This window comes from Ctenocephalides felis, unplaced genomic scaffold (genome assembly GCF_003426905.1).
Source record: "Ctenocephalides felis isolate EL2017-DRISC unplaced genomic scaffold, ASM342690v1 CF-g0.4_SCAFFOLD_03571, whole genome shotgun sequence".
Taxonomy (NCBI): Eukaryota; Metazoa; Arthropoda; class Insecta; order Siphonaptera; family Pulicidae; genus Ctenocephalides; species Ctenocephalides felis.
Genome location: NW_020539725.1, coordinates 70,502,739 through 70,527,988, shown reverse-complemented (window position 1 = coordinate 70,527,988; position 25,250 = coordinate 70,502,739). Strand labels below are relative to the sequence as shown.

The 25,250-nt window shown below is 28.7% G+C and overlaps 1 pseudogene; it reads left to right on the top strand.

Moving 5' to 3' along the window:
• LOC113386819 lies at positions 1-24,995 on the top strand (annotated as a pseudogene).
• The last annotated feature ends 255 nt before the right edge of the window (positions 24,996-25,250 follow it).

Below are 25,250 nucleotides of genomic sequence, written 5' to 3'. Positions count from 1 at the left end.
GTTATCGTTTAATACGATTCTGTGATATTGCTATTGTGGTGAAATGAAACTCGTGTGAGGTGTTCGACAAGAAATGTGATGTGATTGGGAATTGTATCAAGCGGTAAGAACGAGGTTATAAATAGGTTATGTGTGGTTGAAAGAAATGCAGGGGTGAGGAACATTTTGGAGTATGTGTTTTTATTGGGTTTTAAAATAAACACGTGCTTAATCTAGTCTTCTATAACAGGATTATATTTAGGTATAAAATACATTGTTGTGTAATGTACATGTTACGTTTTATATAATGTATATATTACGTATAAAATACGTATATATAGGTGTGTATATATATACTAGCTGACCCGGCAAACGTTGTTTTGCTAAGTAAGGTATATTCTAAACAGTTTCTAGAGAATCAAAAATATTAATACTCTAAGTGTATAAGGATGTGTTGTTTGAATGCTATATACAATGAATATTATAAAAACAATAAACCCCATTAATTTGTCTACATTTTGTCAATACAATCAAACCGGAAGATTTATACACTTTCTATAGAAAACTTAGTTAATCCATTCAAGTCTTTTTTGGTCTTTCGACTTATTGATTACGTTTCAAGTTTTTCAGATTTTTTAGATTCTGGATTTTGTATATAATTGTGAATAATACTACTGAGCTTATACAAAATTTTTAAATTTTTGCGAGGGTAAATAGAAAATAAATTAAGTATTTCTTCTTTGGCCTGCTTTTTGAAAAGTTTCAAGTAACATTCGGGGAATTAAAGTAATTTAATTGAAAGTATATATGTTATAATTCTAAAGGTATTTTACAAAATATGTACATTTTTAACTAATACTAAAAAACCACCAGCAGAAGAAAATTCTTTTATTATGGATTTTCAAAGACTACCCCGTTTATCTCCCGATAGCAAATTCATGAGAATCGAGGTTATAGCTGGTTATACATCTTTTTTCCTCTACTTTCAAATATTGTTGTTAAACAATGCTTAACTTTACTGATTTTTGACACATTGGTGGTGGACCTTTTTAACCCCGGACCTTCATATATCTACTTCTCGATAAATTCTGGGAAATTATAACTGGGAAAATGTTATTCGACAAAATGTGCATTTGATCGATATCAAATTTAGGTTCTGAATTTAAATAACATAAATAAAAATAATATAACCTATAAAATGTTTTATAAATACCAATGAGTATATAAATTGTACAAATGAGATCTTTCAGATGAGAATTTAATAAAAAAAAATTGAGTTATGATCATTTTTAAATAGTGTTATTATTATTATTATTGAACACCAAATTTATTGCTTTTGAATTATTGTTAGGATTATAAACATATTGATTTACACTTCCAAGTAAAAATTGATTGAAATTTTGAACCCAAACCTTGTGGTTATAATTTGTTTTGAGACTCAAAAGTATATATTTTTTTAACTTTTCGGAGGATAAATTTGTTTTCTCTGTTTCCTCAAAAAAATTTTAATCAATTTAAAAAAATTCAAGCAATTCAAAGACATGCGTTTATTAGCTTTGCGAGATGATCGTACCAGTTGTTTCTTGAAAATTAACAGATTTTTTTTAAATTAGAAATTTGATAAACTATTCGAATGATTTCAGACTGGACCGTTTTTTCGTAATTAGTTGTCAAAACTATACTGAGGTTTTTTTTATCTAAACGAAAAACAATTTATTGTAGGCCCTCGAAAAGTGGTTCAAATGTGAAAAATCATTAATGTTTGGAATAATTGACCATTTCAGAAATTTATACACATCGGAAATTTTATGTCACTTGCTTTAATGCAATTTATACATAGCTTCAATTTTGGTGTCAAACGATTCAGAATGACTTGAAATGTCGAGAAAAAATAAAATTATTGAACCGGATTTGTTTGCAAAAACGTTGACTTGTTAGTTGATATCACTATTATGTGATAACAACAAATAATTAAAGCAACTACTAATTAGTGTTGATATTCATTATCTTACGATAAAAATTAAAAAAAGCACTACTGTTTCTGCTGATTATTTCTAATCTCCCACAATTCATTCTTGACAAGTGATAGAACACAGAGATCCCATTATAAAACTGCATAGAATATTTTTCTGCTGGCAGAACTTATTCAAGGACTCGACAAAGTTATTTTCGTCCGCGTTTTGTAGTATATTTTTCTCTAGAGTTAAATACGTTTTTTTTTATTTCGAACAGTTTGTCAATGCTAACAACTTATTTGGCACTCTTTAACAATTGATTTATATTCGAATTTCTGCGTTTTAGAACTTTCAATGACAGACTAAAAATTTAGAAAACAAGCAAAATGAAAGCGAAGGAGGTGATATATAAATATTTATAATATTTTTTTTTTTGACTGATTGAACTGATGTAATTTCAGTATTGACTTAATTTGAATGAAACAAAATTGGCTAAATATAAATATTTGATTCATATTTTTTTACGTCTGATTTTTTCTTGATATTTCAATTCTACCAAGAAATATCAGTGCATGTTGCGGAGTTTTTTACTACTTGCTTGAATATACAATGTCTAAATTCAATTTCCTCTGTGCATTCTGGTAGAATGTGTTATAACACCATGTATATATATAAATATATATATATATATATATATATATATATATATAACTGGATGTATTACATCAGCTTCAAAACATCAGAACGTCCTGCGCCTGAGCAGATCTGTCAACTGATGTACGAGGTGTGTTCAAAAAGTACCCGGAATTACTAATAATTAAATTTCGCGGGTCTGGAGTGTCTGATTGTCAAAATTTTTTTTTCATTGTGTTGGTATACATGCCCCTAAAGTATGATGAAATTTTCAGCTATATTCACTGTTTACTTTGTCTGTGGTAGTCGCTAAGGTTCGACGTGTTTTTCTGAGCTCGGCGATTTTTACAATGGAAGAATTGAAAAGTCAAAGAATTTGTATTAAATTTTGCGTAAAAAATGAAATAAAGTGTTGCAAAGTGCAAAAATTCACCAGATATGGCTCCGTGTGACTTTTTCCTATTCCCAAAGTTGAAGAGACCCATGAAAGGACGGCGGTTTTCCTCCATTGAAGAAAATCGCTGAGAGTGCTCAAGGACATATCAAAAAGTGAATATCAAGGGTGCTTCGAAAATTGGAAAAAACGCTGGCATAAGTGTATTATATCTGGGGGGGACTACTTTGAAGGGGACCACATTAATGTAGACGAATAAATAAATATTTTTTTGAAAAAACGAAAATTCCGGGTACTTTTTGAACATACCTCGTATGTCCTATGCGTCATCTTGCAGGCATACATATATACACTTTAATTAAATAAATAATTATGGAAGCATTGATAGATGCTACATATTTAATTTATAACTGAATTTAATTTAGTTCAATTCACCCGAACCAAATTTGTACCTAGCATGGCCAAAATTGAAGATATATGTACATAGGTCACATATGCATCCCATCACATATGAAAATATGATGTGATGGTTTATATTTTTTTGCATATATATTTACTTCTGTCCAGTCATGGAAATTTAGGAATTGAACAATATTTCCATATTTGTTCAACTAAATTGTAACGTGTTAATATTGATGGTATCCGTATAAAAGCATGTTGAAGTATCACATAAGTGAAAGTACACTTATGTATTTTTATGCAAATCATGGCCCAGATAATTAATATTTTCACTATGTGTTCCGTCCCCCGTTTATAAATGAATAATTTTTTCACTAAATATTAAATAAAACACAATTTAAAAAATATTGTTGATAGTATTAATGAAATTAAACGTAATCTCCAGCCTCATCATTAAAATACTTCACTTATTGTTTTGTTAGTACTACATAAATACACTTATATAACAAATATTGGATTATATTTAAATTATACCATATACTGTATAATTAATATATCAATAGCCAATATATCATAATTTTTTTCTTTTGTACGTTTCGAGAACCATATCTATCCCATCATTCAGCATCTAGGAAGCTCTAATACAATTTTATTAAAAACCAACACATTTTTCTAAAGATTTTTTAAATTATTCAAGAGTACATAAGATCTAAAATTTGAAATAATATTAAAAATAAGTGTGTAATGTATTATACGTAATACAGCAAATTCAATTATCCAAACTATAAATGTATCTGTGATATCTATAACATTTGGCTTCACTTCGACGATTTTATTTATGACGAAAACACTTCAATTCACTTTTGCTAATAATAAACTTGCACTATGTTTATCTCTATTGATTTATGCAAAATTGTAGCATTTATGCAATATATATTTAAATGAATCACTCTGGCAAATATACCATAAATATACCTATACCTATATATATATATATATATATATATATATATATATATATATATATATATATATATATATATATATATATATATATATATATATATATATATATTAAACTTGATCATTTCAAAAGATTTTCAGCACTTTAAAATCCACGTCAGTCATGTCCACGTGTCTGACGCTAAGAGAGAAAAAAAGTTTTAATATAGGACCATTGAGGTGGTCCTTAATATGGACATTTTCGGATTTTATTGCTACCAGGGGCTTAAATGCTTCCAAACTGATGAAAAAAAATTCTCTAGAAGTTTTAGCTCTTAATATTAACTTTTAGATAGTGCGCAATTTCAAGTTTTGAAAATTTTGAAAATGTTTTATAGGTATAACTTAGTGACAAATGAATTAAAAGTGAGAATTCGAGTCATTTTTATTGAAAATTCGACGTTCTGCAAAACAGATTTTTTATAATTTGTTTTGTAGAGCGTCGAATTTTGAATAAAACTCATTCATTCGTTTGCTAAGTTATATCTAAAAAACATTTTTAAAATTTTTGAAAATTTTCCCTTGCTATTTCCATACAAAAACTTTGATTGAATTGCGCATTGTATAAAAGACAATATTAAGAGCTGAAACTTATAGAAGATTTTTTTTATTAATTTGGAAGCATTTGAGTCCCTGTGAGCAAGGAAATTCGAAAATGTCCATATTAAGGACCACCCTAAGGACCATAGTGTTTTTGCAGGAATTTTGGAAAAAAAAATTATTTTTGATACATTAAATTTTCTTGATGAATTTTTAACGAAATATTCTAACTAAGTTTACCATGATTTATGTCAAAATGTTTTCTGATATTTTTTTCTTTTTGTGGCAATTAACGTGTTAAATACCGAATTGTTTTTGCAAATTCTGTACATAAATTGATTATAATAATTTGTTTAAATAAATTGTTATTTGAGATACAGAACATTTGTATATAATGTATATTCAAACACTAATTTCTCAACATAGAAAAAATACATCTGATGAAATCCAGATGTGTTTTATAAACGTTCAGACAATTTGTAAAAATATTTCAGGCTTTAGTAATTGGATAAAATCAATCGATTAAGATAATTACTAGTGTATATATATTCCTTTAATGTTTTAATAATAAACTAGTTAATTATCATTTAATAATAGATACAATAAATTTCTGCTAACCACAAATGTAGAATCGAGCCAAAACATTACTATAATGTGTCTCTTGTAATTTTATTGCTAACCTTCGTAAGATACTATTTTTAAACATATTGTTTTGAACACAAACACAATATGAAATAATAAGGTTTCAGGATTTTTTTTGAAAAAATATAAACCAAAAAATTAAATTATGATAAAACTGATCTGTTTTATATTCCAAGTTGCAAAGGCAAAAACGACAATACTTTAAAATACTATAAGATACCAACATAAGTACTATAATAGCCAAAACCATTCAAAATACTTTAGCAGATTTATGATTTTTACAAAAATCAGTTTTTTTTTTTATTTCAAGTATATTTTTTTTGTGCCAAAAATTCTGCCTATAGTTAATGTATCCATTTTCTTCAAATCGGGAGCTTTTGCATTAGATGAAAAAACCTTTCTAAATCTATATACCAATGTAATTTGTTTATAAATGATTATTTTATCTCATAAATTAATTAATATTAACGCGTAGATTTCTTAGCCTTGACCTGCAGAAAATAATTAATATACAAAACAAGGTCTACAAAGATTCTTGTCACATTTATGCAAAATCGTCCTTGACCATCGGTTGGGTTTGTCTATTATGTCGTAATCCTTTTGAACTTTGTTTGAATATAATTTTATTCTTCTGCATTCACTTTTTATTCATTTTGATCTTCACCTTGGTGATATAGTTTTGAAATTCACATTATGGTTTTAGATTGTAGAGACAATATTAGCTTACCCCAAGATTATTTGTATATGAAGTAGATACACTTCATTCTATTTTTTTAATTTTTATTGTTATGAAATAAAAAATAACGTATTATATATTTTTACAAATGACTCTACTGTGATTTAGCAAAATACATAATGAATTTTAAAAACGTTATGGAAATTTCTCAAAAAAAATTAATGGACTGCATTTAACAGTAACAATACGACTGACGAAAGTTCTTGAAGACTAAAATTCATAATTTTAAATTTTTATCTCGTATATTTTTCAGTGTGATTACCATATGTTTTCATCACAAAACTAATATTTTAATTATCAAAATATGATGAAACTGGTTGTAGATATTTGTTATCCGAACAGCAGCTGTTTATAGTAAAAGATTAGATATTAATTTTGCTTGCGACGTAATATTCGGGTTATCGACATTTTTAGACAAAATGATGCATTTTGGTGTTAAAAATATATTAAGTAGCTCATAGTTTTAAAATGCTCAAACCATTTATATTACTGAGGTATTTGTTCCATTATCCACAAATAAAATAGAATACTCAATCCATCAAATTGCTAATAAGGATATGGAAAAGTATAGGTGTTTGAGAATTCTCAATTTGTACATTAGGCATTATAAAATTAAAATGTTAACTGATATATTTAAATACGAGTAAAATCTAAAAATTACTTACTATCTAAAAAATTTTTTTTTTCAATTTTCTGATGGTATCAGACATCAGCATAGAATAAAGTCTATTATTAAGATGGTTCACTAATTTTTGTACATTGTTTTAATTTAATTTATATAAGATTTTATTAAATTTGGTTTATTTTATTAAAGTTGTTGACCAGCTTCTCTAAAAGTGAGATATTCTAAATTTTCAACGATGATTTATTAATTGAGTCTGGCGCCCAGGTATTAAATATTTGGCAGGCGAGCAATAAGTAGGACTTCTCATAAAATATATTTTCAGTTTCACAAATTTGCAAAGTTTAGAATACTCTAATAGAAATTTCTCTCTAACTTTGTAAGACAAGTGAAGGGTTAAGAGTAAGTACTCTATATATATGAGCTAATAGAAATAGATTTTTGTCATTAAAATTTGAATTCGTGTTCTGTTTTGAAAAATATGTCTAGGATTTTGAATACTTGGAGTATTAAAAAATTGATCTAATTGTTTTTTTTTTTAATAAAAGAACCTAAATTATTGGCATTCTGGTCATAAGAAAGATTCTAAGGGTTAGAATACTTCATTTTGTTGTTCTATAATATTTTTAGACTTCTGCCAAAGAAAGTTGTGGTATGAAATCAACATACGTTTTACGTTCTTTCTCTATTGATTTTAGTTCACATCCATAATTTAATCTATCAAATTTCTTCCTATATATTTTCATATTATAGCTTGTAAAAGTTGAAAAATGTTTGGTCCCCAACAATTTTATAGTTATTTCCTCCTAAAACTTACCATAGAATTACCACATACAATTTTTAAAGTTAAAATTTTAAATGTTAAAGTGACATATAGATTATAAAGTTTTTCGTTTTCAACGGATCGTTTTGGGTTTCATGTCTCTATTTTCTAGATGTCTTTTCTAGACTTTCGACAACTCTAATGTCGAATATATATATATTATATATATATTCGACATTAGACGTACGCAGGTGCCAATACTATTTATGATTGATATCAAAAATATGTTTTGACTTCTAACATATTTCAGCAACCGCAAAAAGTCACGAGAGTCTGGGGCGTGGGTCTTCTGCATCTTTTTATATCATTAGAAATTATTTATTGCAAAAGTCTATTTTTAAAAAAATTGCGCATTGGCCAGAAATCTGTAATATGGAATCATAAATAGTTGGCGACATTAGGTACATTTACATTACTTTTGCTCTTACGTTATTTTTCAAAAAAATTTCAAAAATAAAAATTAAGCTATTACGGCAGTTATTCCAGCAATCATCTAACCAGTAAACCGAACAAACTTGTGAAACTATTATGTGTACTACACTTTCCTATAATTCTAATTAATTTATTAATACATAGTCATTCTTCTAATTTTCTTGTCAAATTTTATACTATTTTCCTTCTTGGTTGAGTACATATAATATATTTCCAGTACATTTGAACTTCTTGTCTAAAATTAAATTCTGCTGCTGATAGAAAAAAGTCATTCATATCAACTACCATTTTAAATTTGTATGATGTTTTCCATTTTCATTTCGCCAACCTTCATAATTTCTGGATATTTTGCAAGTAAACATACTTTATCACTTCAAATATGAATTATTTAGTCGCCAACTGGTCACTTAAAGCAAAATTTGTTTTTGCCAAATGAATTTGAGAAATGCACAAATTTATTACGATGTTATGCTAATGAAATTCGAAAAATGCATTTACTTTGAATAACTTATCGTAATATTTGAATAACATGAAGAGATGTAGACTAAATATGCAATAATATACTTCTCACAGAAGACAAAAAAATTTATTCATACTTATTCATACTTTATTTATAAAATTAAATTATCTCAGCAAAAAACTTAATTTACATATATGGACAGACTATTAATAATATTATGAATTATCGAATACTAGGCTCAGAATCCAAAGTCCCAAATTTTTATTGCCAACAAATATGAAAACCCAAAAAAAACTTGATAGTCATAATTTTTAAATTTATGATACCGACATAGTCTGCACATATGTTGAGTGCTGTAATAAAAATGACATATTGGAAATTAATGTTTTAGCAAGTGAAACATATATATAAAAAATTTAACTGTGCGCATTAAGATACAAGAATTTGAAATAAAATTCATAAATATATAAATATTTCTTATCTTCCTTAAATTAGTAGGTATCTTCTCGAATGGGCATGGTAGGACATGATTTTTTATGTTATTTGTAGAATTTAAGGGGCTTAAAGATTCACGGGTAAGTGGCTCATCACCGACATCTCAAAAACAAGTAAAGCTAAGAATATTTGTAAGTAGAGGTCAAAAGATGCATAATCAATCCTCACCTTGATTCCTAAGTCATTGCCATCGAGAGATAAACGGTAATGTTGGAAAATCCATAATATGAGTATTTTCTTTCGATGTTAGTCTTTTTGGTTATGAGCACTGTTGTTAAGTTTACGAGATCTTAATATAATTTTTAAATATATGTTATTTACTTGTTTTATGATGTATGTATTGATATATTATTGATTTTAAGTTAGATAACTTCTGAAAAAAGCTCACACGTGGATGGGGTAAAAAGGACCAATTGACCCTTTACCCTGGAAAAGGTGTAAACATTGAAAAACAGTAAACAAGGAAGTAAATTAGGTTAAAAAAGCAATTTCACAAGAGATAAATTAAATAAATAGTTATTCCAACTCTGTTGATGAATATTTTATTTACAAAATTTGTGGTTGCGGTTTCAATAACCATCTTAGCCAGCTTGGTATCAAGTAGTAAAAACATCAGGTCTTTACTCAAGATTCTCTCAAATATTATTATCTAATAGCCTTTCGCAGTATCATTCTTTTAATGCATGAACTTATTATTCTTAATCAATAAAAATTTAGATTTTGTAACTTATAAAATTGTGACGATACAATTTTGGAATTTTGATGAGACTATAACCATTATAATTTCATTAATGTCATAAAAAAATGTTCAACAATTAATTACAAAAACGGTTAGACCAATCTTTACCAAGAAGTAATCAATGCAACTTTTAATTGAGTTACATAAAATTGCTTTTAAATTTTAGAAACCGGTGCCGCCCTTTTTGCGGAAACATCTACAAAAGCTCAAAATTTGACTCATATGCATTTCAACACAACGTGTCTTATATTTCAGTCTTACAAAATTAGCAAATTGGATTTTCTGGCCAACACATATACCACTCCTTCGGGATGTTATAAATTTTTGTTGACATTTTTTAAGAAATTAGATGAATGTGCAGATGATACGATTATGTAATTCAAATCATTCCTTAGCTATTTAAGAAGTCAAGAACCTGATTCAATAAACTATAAAATGATACATACATTTATGATGCATACATTTATCATGTCATAAACATTTTAAAAATAGTATAATCCAATTTATTAAAAATGTGCGGAAGAGCATCATATCTGATCAAATCTGTCATGTAGAAGTTAATTGGATAACATTCCAAAACGAAAATATCAGACGACATGTGCAATGCCATTGCCAAGGAATCAATAAATTACGTTTATATTTTCGGTTTTTCATTAAAATACGCACGACGCAGTTCAAGTACAAGTACAAATATAATATGATGAGCTTTTGGTGTGAAAATGATACTTAAATAGCTAAATTGTAATTGAAAATGATATTCCTTCTAAAACATAATTGATATTGATCAAGGATAGTATTTCCACATTTCGGGAACAACTACTTACAACTACTTTTTTTATACAGTCATAGCTTCAAAATATTCTAAACTACTTCATAATTCAGCATATATTTTTTTTTCAAAATTTCCACTTTGGGAGCGTCCAAATCACGTGAAGTTTTTAGGGGAAGGCGTAGTCTGACAAATAATCACGTGGGGGATGGAGGGTATAGTAAGATATTAAATGCATTTATTTTTTACCTGAGTTTTTTTTAAAAAGTCCAAACATTTTTAAAAAAATCAAAAAATTTACAATTTTTCTCGTAACTAAAAATACACGTCATGTTTGGCAGGATAAGACATTAAAATCTTGATTAACAAAAATAAATTGTAACAAACAATAAATGGCGGGGAGTGAGTGTAATTTTGAATATCACCAAAAATCCTTCAAAAATCGATCATGTGATTAATAAGCGCCCCCTTAAGTAGCTAACTATCAATGTCCCATACGCATGACGACTATACACGTCAATGCACAAAGTTTTGCCACTTCTTCATGACGAATATATTCGTCAATCAGTCAATTGCTATTAGTTAAAGCTATTTGGATATTTGGTTCATAACAAAATTATTCACGATCTCTAAACAGTTCTAGTTTGGCAACAAATAGTTAGCTCATTATTTGTTTACTTAATTTCTTCATTATCAAAGTTTGATAACAAAATTAATACAAGGTGCACAAATTGCATTCCTATACGCAATTTAATTTGCGTTCTGTTTTATAAATATTTATAATTATACTTGTTTTAATCATGTACCAACATTCTTGCAATATTTTTCGAGTGAGAAAATAGTGCTAATATAAATTATGACGTATTGCTTGAAATTTTATTAGTAATAACATCAACAGTTGAATTAGTCTTGCTACAAATTATGATGCATGATTCAAACTACTGTTGGTAATAATATAAACATTTAAAATTGCAACAATTGTGAAAATTTTTCTCCGATCAAAGTAATATTTTTTAAGACAATGTGCTGGTTTTCAACGTTTGTTTGCAGTTTTCTGAATTTTGTCTTAAAATTTTTATCAGGGTAGAATTTATCAGGTTGAACAGGTTACATAATATTCTAAATGATATCAGTGGTAAAATAAATAATAATAAAGTTTACCGTAGCCTGGAAAATAAAAAAAAAAATCCCCATGAGGCACGCGAGCTTACCGATGTTTTGTTTGCAGTTCTAATAGGGGCACTGGTGGAAAATAATGAGTTAATAAAATATGAAATATGATTTTTTAACTTTCATTTTATTTTATTAATTACATGGTCTAAACATGATATGTAATAATTTTAACTTTCCGTAGGGTAGTTATAGTAATGGGCTGAAAATCGAAAATGAAAATTTTTGCATTTCTTGACGTTTTGAAAGTTTCTGAACGAAGTGTGGCTTTGAATGATCTAAAAAACATTCAATTTGTAATGATTGGGGGAAGAGGTGTTTAATTTGTGGCAAAGACAGGTTCCGCCATTTTGAAGCTAAATGTGCAAAAAATGGCAGTTTTTGAGTGAACAAAGCTCCGATTTGAATGATCTAAAAAACTTTCTGCTTGTATTGACAAAACAATTGCTTTTGAGGCTAAAAAATTATTACATCTTTTTCAATTTTGGATTAAAAATTCAAAAATTGCCCAAGGCTAAGCACAGTCTAAGCACCACTCTGGTACAAATGTTTACCCAAGTGCGTTTAGACTGTGGAGCACTTTTCCAATTTTGTGAAAAATATTGAAAAATGTGCAAATGCCGCTAAGCTAAGCACAGTATAAGTGAAAATGTTGCACAGAATTATTTGCAAATGCGTTTAGACTGTGACTATACAGGAGCACTTTTTCAATTTTGTATAAATTAGGCAACTATTTTTTTGAAATTGAATTTGAAATGAAATGACGATTGTTAATGTTCTGGAGATAAATTGATTTATGATTTACATTTGGTTTGCTCAGATATAACAAGATAGCAAAAATAATGAAAGTTACAGTATTTGTATTAATATATTTGAAAACGTTTAAAATTTCTCGAATATTTCATCACGGTACGGAAGTTCCAGCAATGTGCCTTAAGGCACGATACACCACTAGTTATGGATTATTTCAGTAAAAAATATCTGTTAGGATGCCTAATGGGGGTCCCAATATTATTGTTATTAAAGAGCAGATGCCTTGAATTAATCTGATGCTAATTTAGCATCAACTCGAATGAAATTCTAGAATTAACTAATCAAGTTCTATTGACTTTTATAACTGTTAATATATAGATTTTACTTCCATATGTAATTTTTTAGACTTTTCATCAGTAGTGGGTTGCTAGATCGATATCTACATAGAAAACCTGATAATAATCAGCAGTGATATTATTTTTTACTTGAAAATATGTATCGAAATATCTTCTCTAGTTACTTCAGTCAATGAAATTGAGTTTATCTTAGGAACTTAGATCAATAGAAAATAAACGTTGATATGCTTGTGGCCATTCAACATTAAAACAATATTTATTATCAACATGAGAACAATATTTAATAGTCGATTATAAAAAATGTTGCATAAATATACATTTTTAAATTTGAGGACAATATTTATTAGCCTATGATAAAAAACGTTGCATCAAAAATTTATATTTCAATTTGGAGGCAATATTTATTAGCCGATGGTAAAACAATGCTGTATCAATGTTTTGTTTTTTATTTGGGGACGATATTTATATTTAAATTTGAGGACATTATTGGACAAGAACATTTATAAACAATATTCCCTCAATATCGATTGCAGTGGGTCCGATTGATTAGTTGACATCATCACAGAACCGACGTTTGCCTATACTTGTGCAATATAGGTAATCAGGCCACACAAATCCAATGTTGGCAGTTGATAATTTTATCTAAATCTCAATTTCGGATGATGAAGTCAATTACCACACCTCCTGGAAAGTTTTTGCATCTCGTCTTAAGGCAAAATGCCACTTGCAACTAGTTCTCTGTTTCTGTCGATTCTTGATAATTTATTTTCCACCAGATCTCAGTCTATGTTTCAACAAGAGTAAATTTGATAATTCTAATAAATCATAAACAACACCCATGCGGTGTACATATGTGTCGCCTTTAGACGACCGTGGAGCAGAGTCATAGTTGACGCAGCTTCATTTGTACGCGGACGCCGGTGGCGCGAACATTTGTTAATCAAATTAAATTTAAATTTGTGCTCGTTTAAAAAAGATTTAAACAACAAATAATAGTGTTTGGAGAACTAACTGTTCTTGTGTGAATGATAAAGAAAAACTTGGATTTGTGCTGGAAAAATTTTGCAGTTTTAGAGAAATAACAGGGTCAACTTGATTTAGTTGACATTTTTTAGTATAGTTAGAAAAATTTAACTAACACTGAGACCTATAAATATTTAGTATACAATAATTTTCTGGATGGTTTAAACAAAATGATTAATAATGTGAGTAATAATAATTAGTAATAGTAATTTGTCCAAAATTGTTTATAATATATACTAGGGTTTGTATGTTTTTAGTAGAAATTTATGGAAGTCATGAACTGATATATTAGTAGAAAATGCCAGTTTTTAATTTAAAAGTAACACATGAAGGCTTATTGCAAATTGCTGGAACTTCCCGTTAATATTTTAATAAATATATATATATATATATATATATATATATATTTTTATTATATATATATATATATATATATATATATATTTTAAAGCTTTTTTAAACTTTTAATTTTTATTAAATATATTTAATAAAAATTAAAGTTTTAAAAAAGCTTTAAATTTGTTTGAAATCTTAAATAAATATATTGTTCTTTAATAGATTTAAATATTTTTTATGCTATTTAGTGAAATAAAAAAAAACCAATTGGCCAAGATAAAAGACTTTAAAACAAATTAATTATTCGTTGTTCATGCATAATTTTTACATATAAGGGTGTAAATAATGAGAAAAAATTAAGTCAAGGACGACTATCATTTTCAACGGTGTTTTCATTCAATTTCATTTGTTTTATTAGTTATTTCTAACATTATTTTACAATGGAAATTATAATATTTATTCACGCTTCAAAACCTTTTGAACTTTTTGAAACCGTTACAAAACATTTTGAAGATAAGAAGCGAAAGATACCAAAAATGGTGTATTCAGTTTTGGAGAGAACCTGATTTGGAGAGTGCCTGATTTAAATGATTCAAAAAACATCAAATGGTCAAAAACTTAAAGAAAAAATGAAAAAAAAAAAATATTTTTCACAGAAAAGTCGCTTTTTTTACTTATTTCAAAATTTAAAATAAAGTATTTTTTTCAGTTTTCAAAAAAAAAAAATTAAGCTTTTATAAAAAATGTAATTTTTGGTAAAGGAAGTTCCAGCAATTTTCCTTAAGGCACGATGCCATTCACCACTGTAGTTACTTTTTTAAATGCATCTTTTTTCCAGATGATTTATTTTAAATTTATCAGTCATACTTAGAATCTAGATAAAATTCTACAGAAGTTCTGAATCGGACGTAAAATCTAAAAATTCGAAAAAATTATTAGAAAAAGCTTTTAGAAAATTAAGTGAATGGAACTTTTATTCGTAAAATATTTTAATGCACGATTAAATGCAACATTTTACATGTATTGAAATGATTATAGGATTTATATCTAATTATAAGCATACTCAATTATGAAATAATCATCTGAGCATTATTTATCAGTAAATATGTAATTTAGTAGGTAATTCACTAAATGCAAATATTGATTACTTCTGTATTGCATCATCTTTGTTATGAATTTTAATTAATTATGAGAAAAAGATATGATGTAAATAATAAATACAATTATTTTATAAATGAGCCTTCTATTTATATCCAAAAATTAGTTAAAAATATCAGCAAGTTTTATAAAAAAAATATGGATTTTTAGCACTTGCTGTATTATTACTTGTAGTTTATTAATTGTTATTATCACTTTAGGTAAGTTCATTAGTCTTGAATATATATTTTTTAATATTTTAAATCATAATAAATATTTGTTTGCACTGAAATCAAATTTTTGAGATAAGCTAATATTTTGGAATCTTACAAACGTGCTTCTTATAAAAACAAGCACAACTTACTATTATTATTGTTTTATGATATTTGAAATCTTAGAATGTTTGTACAGATTGTTTATATTTAAATATAGCGATAAGGAATAACTCTATTTTACTTGCCAGAACTACTGTTATATATAATATTTGATAAATTATAATTTTAATCATCAAATTTTATCAATCCAAGCTACAAATATTGCAAAAAAAAAAACAAAATATATGTCACGAATTGATATATTTTGTGACTAATGAAATTTGATAAATCATCATTCAATATCCCCAACCTTCAAATTATTGATCAATCCAAATTTCATCATGTGACAAATTATTTACTGGCAAAAGAAGTGAAAATTATCATTTATTTAATCTGTAATTAAAAAAATTCTGTTGGTCACATTGCAGGCAGAAGATAAGAAGCCCTAGTCAAACAATATGGACTTGTAAAATAGAAGCAACCAGACAAATATGAGTATTGTTATATTATTGAGTGCAAGTAACATTACCATTGATAATTTCGTCGAAGATATTATCTGAGAAATGCAAGATGGGTCTTCAGGACGTAGTCTCATGGTAATAATATAATTTTGTAATATATTTATACTTTTGTCTAACACTAATTTATTTATACTAATATCAGTAATTTTTCTTCTTGGCATGAAGATAGAAAATTATTTCCTAAAATTTTCTCTATTTTGTAAAAGTTTGTAAAATTTGGTATAGCCTAGGCTATACCAAGAAGAAGCAGCTGCGCTTATTTTGAATACAAGACATAAACTGTGGTTTAAATATCTTAAATACCTCTAGAAAATATTTATTTTTTGTTTTTTTTGTTTGATTAATTTTCACGTCCCAATTGTTCTCTTACCTCTTTTTTTAGGCATTATATTATCATTACAAAGAGTTGCTAGTTAACTACTTTATTTTAATTAGCAAGTTTTAATTTGTGAAATCACATTTTGAGCATATTCGGACGATTTATAGCATTTGCCGACAAGTTACAACTTTTTCAGACGAGTTACAACATTTTCGGATGATTTATAGCATATTCAGACGATTTACGTCCTTTTCAGTCGAGTTACATTTTTGGACGAGTTACAATACTTACAGATGATTGATGGCATCTTTGCATAAGTTACTTAATTTTCTGACGAGTTACTTAATTTTCTGACGAGTTACTTATTTTTCAGACCAATTACAATATTTTCAGAGGAGTTACAACAATTTCGGATGATTCATAGCATATTCAGACGAGTTACGTCATTTTCAGGCGAGTTACTTGATTTTCGGACAATTTACAACATTTTCAGACAATATACAACATTTTTAGACGAGTTACAACATTTTTAGAATTACAACATTTTCAGATGATTTACGGCATTTTTACACGCGCTATTTAATTTCCTGACGAGTTACTTCATTTTCAGGCGAGTTACTTAATTTTCTGACAAGTTACTTCATATTCAAACGACTCACAGCCTTTTCAAGTGATATACAAAATTTTTACGTGATATAACATTTATAGACAATTTTTAGCATTTTTATACGTTTTACAGAATTTTGATATGTACAGCATTATTATAAGAATTCAGACAATGTACAGCATTTCACGTGATTTACGACAATTTCAGACGATTTTTGGTTTTTTTATATAATTTATAACAATTTCAAACCAATTACAGCATATTCAGACGATTTACAACATTTATGTTTTATTGCTTCAGCTATAATACTTTTATATTAATATTATTAGAACACTGCTGTTAATTATTGAAGTAATTAGAAAAATAAAGAAAAATTATACATTGTCTAATGGCAAAATCACTTATGGCAAAATCATCCGCAAAAATTTTATTTATCAATATACATGTAAAAAACACAAAACTACATCATTAGGCAAAAAAATAAAAATTAAAAAGTCAAAATCTGGAAATCATTTTTTTTAAATAATTTGATAGTGCTTGAAAAAATTAATCACATCTTATTTTGTATTTTCTGGCAGGACTGATTTTTAATTAGTATCATTCAAAATTATATCGATTTATCTTGTTCTCTTTAAGAGATTTTTAATATATTTTATGTAGTAAAACACATTTAAAAATGGACAGAGCATCTGACCAACTCCAATTTAATTGCATACTTTCTAGATCACTCATCTCATAAAAATTTTCATTACGTTGCGAAATTCTATAGCATTGATAAATTTTTCATTAGATAGTACATTATTCACTTGAAATTGATAATTATCCTTATCTCTGACCACAATGTTCAAATACTTTAAAAAATATCTTATCCATTTCACAAGTTTTGTGTTCCATAGGCAATTAGGACTAAAATTTGTTCTATAAATTTCTGATTTAATTTTTTGAACATGTAATAAATATAATGTAATAATTTGCGTCTGTTTTTTAAAATTTTAATTTTTGTGATAATTTTAATCAGGTACCAAAAAAAAATTGGCACTTACGACAAGCAACAATGGGAGAGGACGGTTGAGCAAAGAATTCTGGATGGAATAACTCATGTGCCAATGAAATCGGCGAGAATCAAAACTGAATTGATTGATGTGGATTTAGTTAGAGGTAATTAATATTTATTATCATACAAAAATATTATATACAATTTTGTAAGTTACATTTGTCCATAACTGCAAATAAACACATTTTTGGAAGTATCTGGGGTAAGGTTGCTTAAGTCGTAGGAAAATAATGCTTGAACTAGGGCAACTAAATTAAAAAAGTATCTTTGGCTTTAATAATATATTCTATCAGTTTTTGAGGATAAAAATTTTAGATACAGCACTAGAAATTCATTTTAATTGAACTTTGATTTAATTAAAGCTGTATTGTCCAATTTATATAGTATTAGAGTATGTATTTTTATTAGATTGTCTTAAAAATAAAATGTATGTACTAAACTTTTCCACACTTAAGAACATTAACGTTTTTACGATGTGCTAAACTTATTTCCACAGCAGAAAAAAATTCTCGTAAAGTTCGCACGACTTTCTATTTTTAAGCCCAAGTAGCTTTTATCGAATTATGGTGTTATGAAAGCTTTATGTAAATCTTAGATATAAATAGAATAAATTTTCCGGTCAACCATAACTCTTCATATATATTTATATATACAGTTTTCTATTTTTAGTTTATTGCGTGTATTTTGAGAAACATTTTATGGTAGAAATTCTAAATCTAAGTTGAGTTGTTATTGCACTTTATTGCAGAAGTGGGATATAAATAGATGTTTAATAAACATAATTTTTTTTGCTATATTTGTAGTTAGTAGTTTTTCGTAATTTAGGTTAGAGTTATGGGATTCGATACACACCTCGGACAGCCTGGTGTCAAGCAGCAGTAATATCAGTTTTTGTTTAGAACTATAGGTAGCAAGTGAAAATTGCCCTTATCCGGCATCAATAAAAAATTTTCAGTATTACGAAAAAAATTAAAATATCAATTTATCCATTAGAGATGAGACAATTTGGATTGCCTTTTGCTAAAGCCAATTTCTTCCAACAACTTATAGGTTAAGTTTTTAACCAATTTTTAAAAAAACTTGCAATTAGTGGATATTGTCTTTCATTACAATTTTTGCATTTATTTTCTAGGGTCGTCGTTTCCAAAAGCAAAACCAAAACATGGTCTAGTAACAGTTGCTCGTTTGGCAATTTTGCGACTAATTTTATTACCAATTTATTCCAAATGGTGGGTTCAGCAAACATCGGCCAGAATTTTGGCTTATTATTGGCTTTGTATGGTCTACAGTGTGTCAACTTGGCCGTTTACACATACCATAATGAGAAAAATATCGAGGATGAACATGAGGTAAAAATTTTACTTGATTGCTTCTGGTTTTGTGGAGTATCTACAATTATGTTTTGTATTTTTTTTTAGAAAGTTACAATTTCGGAGATAATTGTACCAATTGCAATGATGTTGCTTCTAAGTATCATACATACGCAAATAGTTTCTACAAATCCCGGGCCGATAAAATCTCCTCCCAAAAGACTGAGACGTAATACTAGAAAAAGGCGGAAACCATCATTTGCAAGGTAACTGCAATACATGTAATATTAGTAAAGTCAATACAATTGTCTAATAATTATTTTTGTCAGATCTCGGAACCAGTCCGAAAGCAAACTCAGTGATCACCAAGGTTCCACAACTAATCTCAAAAATATAGAAAGCGACAAGTACTTCCAAAGAACCAGAGTCAGAATTACCCAAAGTGATACCAAAGACTCTTCTATCAGACGAAGAGTTGTAGCCTGGGAAAGTCCAGTTCATGTGACTACAACCTTGTCAATTGAGACCAATAAACAGTCTTCCAAAAATAATGAGATGATAGATGCAGATGCTTTAGAATTAAGGAGTTCCGAGGAATTTATTTCTGCAGAAGTTACCGACAGTTTGATCAAGAATGATAGGGAAACTTTGAAGTTGGTCAGTTCTGTTTTGAAACCTGGGACGAGTTCTGGTGCTGCTGGTGGAAATCAAGAATTTGGTAAGATATAATAGGCACATAGGCTAGAAATAGAATTTGGTCTACTCCGGGAAGTTCATAATAATTCTGTTTTTCAGATAATCCGGAGCCGACGACCCCTTTAGACGACGACGGGTTCGAAAGTTTAAACGGTAACGGTTCAAGTGAAAATGGTGAAGACGTATCTCAACGTGGAAACAGTGAAGAACCAAATTTTGAATCTGACCAATCGACACCAGGCAAAAAGTCTTCTGAAAATGAACACGCACCAGGAACCAAATATTTTGATGCTGAGATTGAGAACGCCATCGGCTGTTTAAATGTTAAGACAAAATTTACGACGACGACGTCGTCGGATAATAAAGACTGTGATAATAATGGACCGATTTCTATAAATTATTCTGTGGGAAATGATGAAGTGCAGAAAGTTAGAGAAAATAATTCCAGGTAGTAAATTGATAGCATATTTTTAACTTCCTGTAGGGTAGTTATAATGACGAAAATCGAAAATGAATTTTTTTGCATTTCTTGACGTTTTAAAGGTTTCTGAACATTTTGCCATACCACAGAAAAAATGGATGTGTGTGTGTGTGTTTTGTATGTCCGCATTGTTTCGTCCATGTTTTCGGGCGCACGGATCAAACAATTTGAATGGTTCAAAAAACATTCGATAGCTATTGATAGGGAGATATGCTGATTAGTTTTTGGCAAAGGCAGGTCCAGCCGTTACGGAGATACGGAGCAAAGAGTGCAGAAAATACAAATCGAGTTTTTGAGAGAACAGAGTATCGGATTTGAATGATCTAAAAAACATTCCATTTGTAATGTTTGGGAGAAGAGGTGATTAGTTTTTGGCAAAGACAGATCCCGCCATTTCGAAGATACAGAGCTAAATGTGCAAAAAATGGCAGTTTTTGAGTGAACTAAGCGTCCGATTTGAATGATCTAAAAAACTTTTTGCTTGTATTAACAAAACAATTTCTTTTGAGGATAAAAAATATTTCATCTATTTTTATTTTCCATAAAATATTTTTGTAATTTTGGATTAAAAATTCAAAAAATTACCCAGACTAAGCACAGTCTAAGCGCCACTCTGGTACAAATGTTTACCCAAGTGCATTTAGACTGTTTATGTAATGGAGAACTTTTCCAATTCCAGGCAACTATTTTTTTGAAATTGAATTTTGAAAATGAAAAGACGATTGTTAATGTTCTAGAGATAAATTGTTTTATGATTTACATTTGATTTGCTCAGATATAACAAGATAGCAAAAATAATGAAAGTTGCAGTATTTGTAATAATATATTTGAGAACGTTTAAAATTTCTCGAATATTTCATTACGGTACGGGAAGTTCCAGCAATTTGCCTTAAGGCGCGATGCCATACACCACTAGTTCATATTAGGATGGATTAATATAACTTGATGATTTTAGATATGATACTGATATAAGGAAAGCCTGGGTGCATGAAGTTTTGGAAAATAGAAGTCCAGCATCAGTTATGTTGGAGAAACCTATTTTAAATAACAGTGATACCGATACAGACACTTTGGAAACTTTGATGAACTCCAATTCTTCTTTGGTAGGTATGGCAACGAAAAACAAATATTTTTTTAAGTAACTGTGATTAAAATTAAATTACTTTTATCTTACCTATCATTACAAATATGTCTTCTTCCTTAGTTGAGGAGAAGAGGTTCGCACCAGAGACGAACAGCAGGTGAAGATTCCACGTTTCGGCCCTTGTCTGGAAATTCTAACTGTTCCACAAATGCTGAGAGTATCAGAATAAATCACAGGGAATCCAGTGGTGATACCGAGGAAGAAGGAGATTGTGATACTGTTTCTACTCCTGGAACCGTCGGTTCATGTTGTCCTCATCTTAATGATACTCCGCCGTCAGTCAACGAATGGATCGGAGTCACTACAAATAGTAAAAAAAATATATAAAACATAATAGTATAAAAATGTTGGTTACTTATATGTACTTTGCTTCAAGGTGAGGAGTGCAGTTATAGTTCAGAATTGGAAGAGACTGATTCGCAATACGAGCACAGTAATGCTGATCTTGTGGACCATCCTTTTGCTTGGGAATTCGGGTCAAATACTGTTCTTAGTCCAAGTTGTGCTGCTTCCGACAGAGGTAATAATAAATAATAAATGGTTGTTTGCCCAAAAGTTACTGACGGTCATGTCCTCATTCTTCTATTATTAACGCCCCGAAGGAGAAGTTTGTTTTCATCAAAAAATCCAATTAGCTAATTCTATCTTTTCTCGACGTTTCAAGTCATTTTGAATCGAATGAGACCAAATTTGGAAAAAGTATGTGTGTGTGTGAACAGATTTTTTGCCGTAAATCGACGTTTTCTCTCAAAAAGGCTGGACCGATTTCAACAATTTAAAAGCCATTCGATGTATCTCGATGAGGACTAGCGTTTATCAATTTTGAGCAACGATCAGCCAATCCGTTTTTTTTATAAATAGCAGAAAAGTGAAAAATATTTTGTCCACGTTTTAGCCCGCAGTTCTGAATCAATTTTCAAAATTCAAAAACCGTTCGAAAGATATTGGTTGGAATCGGCCTGATTAGTTTTTGGTAGAGATACGCTGGCACAATTTCTTGTAATTAACTGCTGAATTTTTTTTGACGATCTTTATGATTTTTTTTTTTGACGGTAGATATACCATGGTCTTAACTTCATACTAAAATACTACGCCCTACGAAAGTCGTTTATTTTAAAATTCGTTAAAGTTTGCAAAAATTAGTATCGTATAAGCCAATCGATGTATTTTGATGTGGATTATGTTTCCTCAGTTTTGTGTGACGATCTGCCGAGCCGTTTCTTTGTAATTTGAAAAAAGTGTTAATCTTTACGTCCACATTTTAGCTCGTACTACCGAATCGATTTTAAAAGATCAAAAACTGTTCGAAAGATATTAGTTGAAGTTTATACTGAATAGTTTTAGGTGAAAATCTACCGAGCCGTTTGCTTGTAATTAATTGTTGAAAAAATTAAGCCGACTTTAATGGAACTTTTTTTGGCGATGAATATCGTGATCTTATAGAACTTACTGAAATATTACGGACTTACGACAAGTAGTTTAATTTTGAAAATTTATCAAAGTTTGAGAAATGAGTAGTTTTTTGACGTTTGTTATAATTAAAATTTGAGGATTCACTTATTGGTATACCGATAGAGTACTTGGTCTTAATGAACATACTAAACCATTAAAGTCCTACGAGAACTGGTTCAATTATAAAAATTGTTGATTTTTAAAAATTTGCTTTTAGAAAAAACTCCGAGTTAACGTGTTCGTTCGTTTTCAAATATGTGTAATAAATCCACTCGGAATACTTTTAAACACTCATAAATTGATTTATTTTTTAATTGATTAAGTCGATTATTTTATATCGGGAAGTTCATGTAACTTGTCTTAAGGCAAAATACCAATACCGTTTAGTTAATTTTTGTCTTTTTCGATAATGTTTTTTTTTTCAGTTAGTTGTACAGTTTGGGACCATCGCGAAATTAAAAAGGCAGACCTATCAGTCTTAGATATAAGTTCTACCATCATAGCCCGCGTGGAAGGAATGCCTGAAACTTGTGATTATTTTTATGGAGGAGTTGCCTTGTCTATTTGTTGGCCCTGATACCGGCAGTTTGCAGACTTTGCAGATTTACCATCGATCACAATCATGCTGATGATCATTTGTCTGTTCTGGATCTTTTGTCTTTGGTGTCGGAAAAAATGTCTGGATCTTTTGTGACGTTGATTGATATGGCTTTGGACAAAATTTAACGTAAGTATAAATGATCGAAAACTTTAAAACGTTGATATTGAGTTTAATTTTTATTTCAGGACACGGATGATTCTCATCATCAGTTTAACACAAAGGATAATACTGTCCTGTTTATTTTTCTTTTTGTTGGCGGTTGCTGAACGTGTTTTCAAACAGCGTTTCTGTATGCAAAACTGTTTTCACACCTGACGTCATCTCGTCGAGCGCGAAAATCTGAATTACCACATTTTAGACTTAATAAAGTCAGAAATATCAAGACGTGGTTGTCTGTTCGATCATACTTGAAAGTAAATATAATTATTTTAAATTCATTTATATGGTTAATTCGAACCAAGACTAATGGTGATTTTGGATTCCAGAAAAGGGGACCTCAAAGATCAGTAGATGTCATTGTATCAGCTGCTTGTCTCATAACATTATTGTTGTTATCATTTTTAAGTGTAGAATTGCTTCGGGTAAGATATACCAACAATTCGAATAAATCTTCTATAAAAAATATTATGTTTATAACAATGTCTCCTTTATCAGGATTCCGTGCATCTTCATTCACAATGCAACGTGGAAGCTTTTGCATGGTCACTTGCATTAGGGATGTTTTGCTGAGATTTATAACACTTGGAACCAAAATAAATCAAAAATACAGAAATCTCTCTGTACTCATCACAGAACAAATAAATTTGTATCTACAGATCGAACAGAAGCCAAATAAAAAGGAGGAACTGATGGTTGCTAATAGTGTTCTCAAACTGGCTGCTGATCTTCTTAAGGTAATAAAAAAATTAATGAAAATAATAAGTTAATTTATTAATTAATATTTTTTCTGCAGGAATTGGAGTCTCCTTTCAAAATATCCGGTCTATCAGCAAATCCAATTCTATATACAATAACAAAAGTGGTGATTTATCAGCATTATCAGGTATTCTTAGTGAAATGCTCGGATTCAAACTAAAACTGCACAAAATTAAAATAAAATAGTTACTGTATACAAACGTTATATATATTATCTTGTAAAGATATTACTGTAAATAGCATTAAATTTTAATGAAGGATCTCTAAAATTTTAATTACTGACTAGGTTGTGTAGTTATAATTTAGTTTAATGAAGATAGTTATATAAATTCTTATAATTAGTTAGTTTAAGACTTTGACGATTATAAAAATGTTTAGATTCTCATGTTGATCTGCTTATATTTACATGTAAATAATTTTAGATAAAGTTTTAGTGATATA